Genomic DNA, 6,440 nt, shown 5'->3' on the forward strand with positions numbered 1-6,440 from the left:
GTGTGACATTTCTGACGCGTGGGTGTAGCTACAATATCTCCAGCATGCATAAACGGCAGAGAGTGAGGTGGGGTCTGCCGCAGACCGGTGCCATCAGCTGCTCGGGGGTGTCATGCATGGAGGGGGTTGTGCCTCTCGGGCACTCGGGTCACGAATCTGTCACCTCCGGGTCCCCACCGCCCGTCCAGGCTCCTGTCCAGCCCCACGTGGCTCCTGCCTCCTGGACCTGATGGACACCCAGCCTGATCCAATGTCCCAGTCCCTCTCCTGGAGGATGTCCACCACTGCCTGCTTTGCAGCAGCTCAGCTCCTTTTCGCTCCCCAGGGGGTTTGATTTTTCAAGACACTGCGAAGTGAGGTGGTTTTTTCTCAAAGATTTTAATTCGTAGGTTTTTCAAATGTCCACAGGAAGTTATATATGAACTTGAAAACTCATGGGAAAACGGTTCTCTGTTTTCCCAACCTGCTGTGTCCACTAGCAGGGAAAAATAATTTGTTCATTCAGTGCAAGGGTATCTACTGCCTGTGTTGTTGATGACTTCAAAGGTTTCATCTCCCCAGAAGGACTGCCTGGGAGTTTGTTGTTCTTCAATTTATGAGAGACAGCGGGAAAATAATGAGACTTCTGCCATCAGGAGTAGACTCGCAAAGACAACACCTCCACGATCGTTGCTGGGTAGGCCTGAGCTCGTCGCACGAGAGGAACCGAGCCGGTTGCATTCATACTGGCCAGAGAAATGGGGTTTGAGTTTGGGCTGTCCACGGTGCCCGTCCCCTATCCTGTGCCTCCACGTCCCCAGGGGCGAGCAGGGGACTGTGCCCACACCCAGAGCAGTGCGAGCCAACGCGGCCGTGCACGCCCGGCAAACTTGTGTCCTGACTTGTGCAGAAGAGGAGATGGCAAGAGACAGGAGCTGCATGAACCTGTGTCCAGTCTAACTGTCATCGCTCCGATAGTTCCTTTACTGTTAGTACGCGACACCTCCCGCCCCGTCCCAGTCTCCCTCCACCGCTTCCCTCTGGAGAGCCCTCCTTTCTCCTTCCCGGCCCCGTCTGCCCAGCCAAAAGGTGCAGCTCAGCCAGGGTGGGCCCGGGGGGTGGCAACGGACTTACAGTGCCTTGTGCCGGGAAGAGACTATTGCAGCGGGGTTGCCCTCCCCGCTCCTGCTCTCTCCAGAGATGCTCCTGGCACACAGACTTGGGGGGAGGGGAGCCGACGGCTTCGTTTGACAAGTGAAATTCTCGGTGGGCAAATTCCCCCTGGGATAGGTGAGGGCAAACTTACAGCCCTGCTCCGCCGTGCTCTGCCGTTAATCTCCCGGCGATGGGGTTTTATAGGGGTATGGAGCCCGTGCAGGGTTAGAGCGCGGGTGCAAACTGGACACCACCTTCTGCGAGCGCCACGGGTTTGCGAACACCTACCACCGACTGGAGCCCACGTTTTTATTACGCTGTTTTGGGGGAGAGGGCGCGTTTGTGCTGAAGCCTCGTGGACTTGCACCAGGCCCAAGCTGCTGCCTCCCGACTTAACGACCACTGAAGCCATTACAGTCCTCTGACTGGTACCCCTGGGGAAGCTGCAGAGAGTTCCCAGCGTTTTGTGGGAGGCGAATTTTATGCTCAAAACTAAATTTCGTTCCTGCCTTCACTGGGGACCCGTTCTCAGCTTCAGAATTGCTCTGGTAACTTTGCAATTGCTTTGATAGTTCCAGAGGGGAGCGCAGTCCCTTTGCAGAACAGATGGAGACGCGTTTTCAGGACCATTCAACTTCGCTGTAACTCTGGCTTGGTTATAATAATTTCTTCTGCTCTAACAGGGGGAGCAAAATTTGGCCAGTGCTGAAGGCTCGTGAAAACTGCGTTCCCAAACTTGGACAAAATTAGTCTTAGGATCCGAGTCCTCTCAGATACAAAATGCCTTCCACACCCGCTGGCTTCGGTGGCGTCGGGGATTTCAGCAGCTTGCAGGATCAGGCTTTCACGGCAGCAGCGGCAGTTGCGCGATGGCAGTATTTTTGCGTGTGTCGATCTGCACTTGCACTTGCCTGCAACGCATGACTCCAGTAATCCATTCGCAATCTACCCTCCACGGGGAGATCTGAGCTCTAGCTTCTTCCATATGGCCGTGTGTATTTAACGGGAAATCAGGGGAGCCGGAGAAAGCTAATGGGATTGCTGCTTTAAAGCACTTGGTTCCCCAAGTACCAGAGTTCGAAATTGGCTTGATTTTAGCATGGGTACAAGGGCAAGTCATGAAATGTTTAACCATTGTAATGCAGATATACCTTTTTCCTGCCGCGCCGGGAACAAAGTAGACTAGAAACTCTTGGCCTCCACCCCTACGGATGTTTGGCTGCGATGGAAGTTTGAGCCACCGAAATCACAGGAAAAAAAAAAAAAAACCAAAACATAAAAAAACCCACAGATTGTGAGTTCGTAGCTGAGCAGCCGCAGCTTGTTTAGCAGCGAGAGAGCTGCTGCTTTCCTGCCTTACTCATTCATGGCCGGATTTCGGGGAGGGAGGAGGGAGGAAACACTTCAAAAGCAAGAAAATTGAACCTGCGAGCCTTGCCCTGAGAATCCCTCCTTCGACGGGAGCCTACAGGCCAAGGCTTTGATGCTACCCCTCATTACCACGGCGGGGAAGTGGGCAGGACACCGGGGAGCTCCTCTCGTGTCCGCGGGGCCAAAGCTTGAGGAGCTGTTGTGGGGCGGTGGAAGAGCAGGAGCGCGGGGCCGGGCTGCGGGTAGACTCCTGCCTGCAGGAATTACACACGGCTCCGTAGGGCTGGCTCAGCAACCTGCTGGTGAATAACACCGGGCAAAGTGTATTTCTTCTGGGGGCATTCTCAATACTTTAAAAATGTCAAGGCTAAATGCCGAAAGAGTTGATCTGGAAGAGCAACCGATTTGGGGCTCCGTTTTTGTTGCTTTGTTTTCATGCGGTGGCTTTGGGTGCGGAAAAGCAGGAAAAAAAAAAAAAAAAAGACAGGTGTATCAAAACATTTTGGATGAAAACGAATATTTTGTCCCCCACAATAATTGCTATTGGAGATTTTAAAATTTTCCAAGGGCAACAAAACTGCCTTAATATGTATTCAATGCCACCAAGAGGCATCAGCGCTACTCGCTTCTGAACCTGCTTTTTTATTTGTGTCTCTGTGTGATCGTGGCATGGAATCACGTCTTAATAAAACACACTTTACAGTACTCAACAGGATTTCCAGAAACAGAAGACAGTGTTTCAGAATCTCCCCGTGCCCGGCATTGAAGTGATGGCTTTGAAGCCAATGAAATTCGATGCAAAATTTCTGCTTTGCTAGAATTCTACAAAATAGGCAAACGCCCGCAATTCCCGAGGTTAAACATGCTCTGGTGCCTTGAGATGCCTTCAAAAAAAAAAACCCTGGGATCTGTGTGCTGAAAAGAGCTTGAGAATAGGTTCCCTGGTCCGCAGCAACATCCCCGGCTCTTGTGGAGTGTACGCAATTCCCCAGGCAGTAGATGAATGGAGTCAGATGACTTTCAGCCAGGACTCATTGCTTTTTAGATTGCATGTAGTTAGAAACATGAGTTCTGCCAGCCGCCCAGGGAATTTGATATTCAGTGCCAATTAATTTTTGTTAATAGGAACAGGGATTTATCCCCTCGATTCCCTTAGGCACCTTTGAAAAGCATAAGCCTCAAAGGTTGGCTTGGATTTATTATTTTTTTTTCTGGTGGCCTTTTTCCTGAAGAGCAGCGGTGCCGAGACGAGAAAGGGGACTGGTCCGTGAAGGATAGCAGCTTTGGGGCAGGCATCTCCCAAACTTTCCGTTGCAGAGGTTTTTCTAAACTCTTCGGACGCGGGTAAATTCTGCTCTGCTTGATGGGACTCCAACCTCTCGCTGCTCTCCGTTCCTCCCACTCCTCCCTCCCTCCCCTCCGCACCTCCTCATGTCACTGTGCCTTCATTTGGTTTAGGAAATGATGCCGTGATTTAAGACTGGCACGTTGTCTTTACTCTCACTTTGCATCCCATAAAACAGGTATGTGTGGAGGGGGAAGTGGGGGGGGGGATTAGCTTATTTTGTAGCTTTTCGTGTGATCCTACGGTAGGTTTCTTCTGAGGAGTAAAGGGGTGGGGACGGTGGGAGCAGGGATGAGCCGGTGTTGTATTTGATCATACCAGTGCTTTAAGCGGTCAGAAACATGGTTTTCCCCTACCTCTGAGCTCTCGATGCTGCTAAAAATCTCTGCCATTCGTCCAATGTACTCCAGCCCCCTCTCTCGGACTGACTCTGGCTCTGTTTGCAAGATATCCACATTGTTCTAAAGCATGCACCTCTCTCTGTATAGTTCCGATCTTCTGATTTTATGGAATACTTATGCCTGTTTGCATTACAGTCAAAATAAAAAAAAAGTGAACTAAAACCTAGCGGGCCCCGTTTTTCTCTTATCTCTCTGTTTTTAACCCTGAAAGGCCTCTCCTGATCGCTCAGCCTTGCTCTGGTTTGCTACCTGCAGTGCCGGAGCGCTATAAATAGGCGTCAACCAGCAGTATCTATTTGTCTGCGAGACAGAAACGCTTTCTTGTAAGGTTGCTTGAGTCACAGCATTACACGTTCCACATCATTTACACCACGTCCACTGGGAAAATGCCACAGTCGAGCAAGGAGGTCTGTTTGCACACAATCCAGGGCAACTTTGGATGCCGTAGCCCCAGGAAGACAGCAGCGGTACTCCAGACAGGACCTGGGAGACCTGAGAAAAAAAGAATGGCTGCATGTGGCCAGGGGAATGAGCCAGAAGTAGGGCTTTTTACACGGGAATGCAGCGTGCTGTTGCAAGGGGGTACTAATGGGCCTTTGTTTAAGTAGAACACTTCATAGCGCTCGCTGAGGAGCACCAGGACATGGGTGTGATCAGGGCAGAAAGACCCAAAGATGTCTGCAAGGAGCAGGCGAGAGGATGACAGGCATTGGCGTGCAGGGGGGCAGCTCCCCAGGCTGGCCGGAGGGTAAGGGGGCTGCTGTTTTTCCTGGGGCATGGCGGCAGTTTTACCTTGGGCACTGCTGCAGGTGTACCTCAGACACAGCATGGTGTGACCTCATACATGGCACTGGTGTGACCTCAGACACAGCGGCGGTGTGACCTCATACATGGCACTGGTGTGACCTCAGACACAGCAGTGGTGTGACCTCAGGCACCATCGTGGTGTGACCTCATACATGGCACTGGTGTGACCTCAGACACAGCAGTGGTGTGACCTCAGGCACCATCGTGGTGTGACCTCATACATGGCACTGGTGTGACCTCAGACACAGCAGTGGTGTGACCTCAGGCACCATCATGGTGTGACCTCAGGCACCATCGTGGTGTGACCTCAGGTATGGCAGTGGTGTGACCTCAGACATGGCAGTCGTGGCCTCAGACACCACCATGGTTGACCTCATACATGGCACTGGTGTGACCTCAGAGACCGCCATGGTGTGACCTCAGACATGGCAGTGGTGTGACCTCAGACATGGCAGTGGTGTGACCTCAGACATGGAGTGGTGTGGCCTCAGAGACCACCATGGTGTGACCTCATACGTGGCAGTTGTGTGACCTCAGACACCATCATGGCATGACCTCACACATGGCACTGGTGTGACCTCAGAGACCGCCATGGTGTGACCTCATACATGGCAGTTGTGTGGCCTCATACATGGCACTGGTGTGACCTCAGACATAGCAGTGGTGTGACCTCAGGCACCATCATGGTGTGACCTCAGGTATGGCAGTGGTGTGACCTCAGACATGGAGTGGTGTAGCCTCAGAGACCACCATGGTGTGACCTCAGACATGGCAGTGGCCTGACCTCAGTCACTGTGATGGTGTTACTTGAGGCATGTGTGTGACCTCAGACACTGTGGTGGCATTACCTGGGGGATGGCAACAGCGGGACCTCAGACACAGCAGTAGTCTGAACTTGGACATGGCAGTGGTGTTGCTTCAGACATTGCCATGTTGTCACCCCCCACACAGCAGCAGACACCTTGGTGTCACGACACACACCATGCTGGTGTTACCTCCGTCCTCACAGTGGTGCTACCGCAGACATGGCAGCAGCATTACCTCAGGTGCTACCTCAGATTATGGAGGTGGCGTTACCTCAGGTGTTAGTGGAGACACGGCGGCCGCATTCCCTCAGGTGCTATCACAGACATGGAAGTGGTGTTACCTCAGGCGCTGCCACAGACATGGCGGCAGCATCACCTCAGACAAGGCCTCCCCTCTGCTCCCCAGGCCCTGTTAGCCCAGGGCAGACAGGCACAAACCACTTGCACCTGCCTGGCTCCCCGCAACCTCCCGGGGCCTCGGGGTCGGCCATAGTCTCTTACCGACTGCCGGGGCGGCCGGAGGCCTTTGGGGAGCCGGGTGTCCCCAGCCCCGCGTCCCCACTCTCCCTCGGGGCG

This window comes from Larus michahellis, chromosome 13 (genome assembly GCF_964199755.1).
Source record: "Larus michahellis chromosome 13, bLarMic1.1, whole genome shotgun sequence".
NCBI classification, from domain to species: Eukaryota; Metazoa; Chordata; class Aves; order Charadriiformes; family Laridae; genus Larus; species Larus michahellis.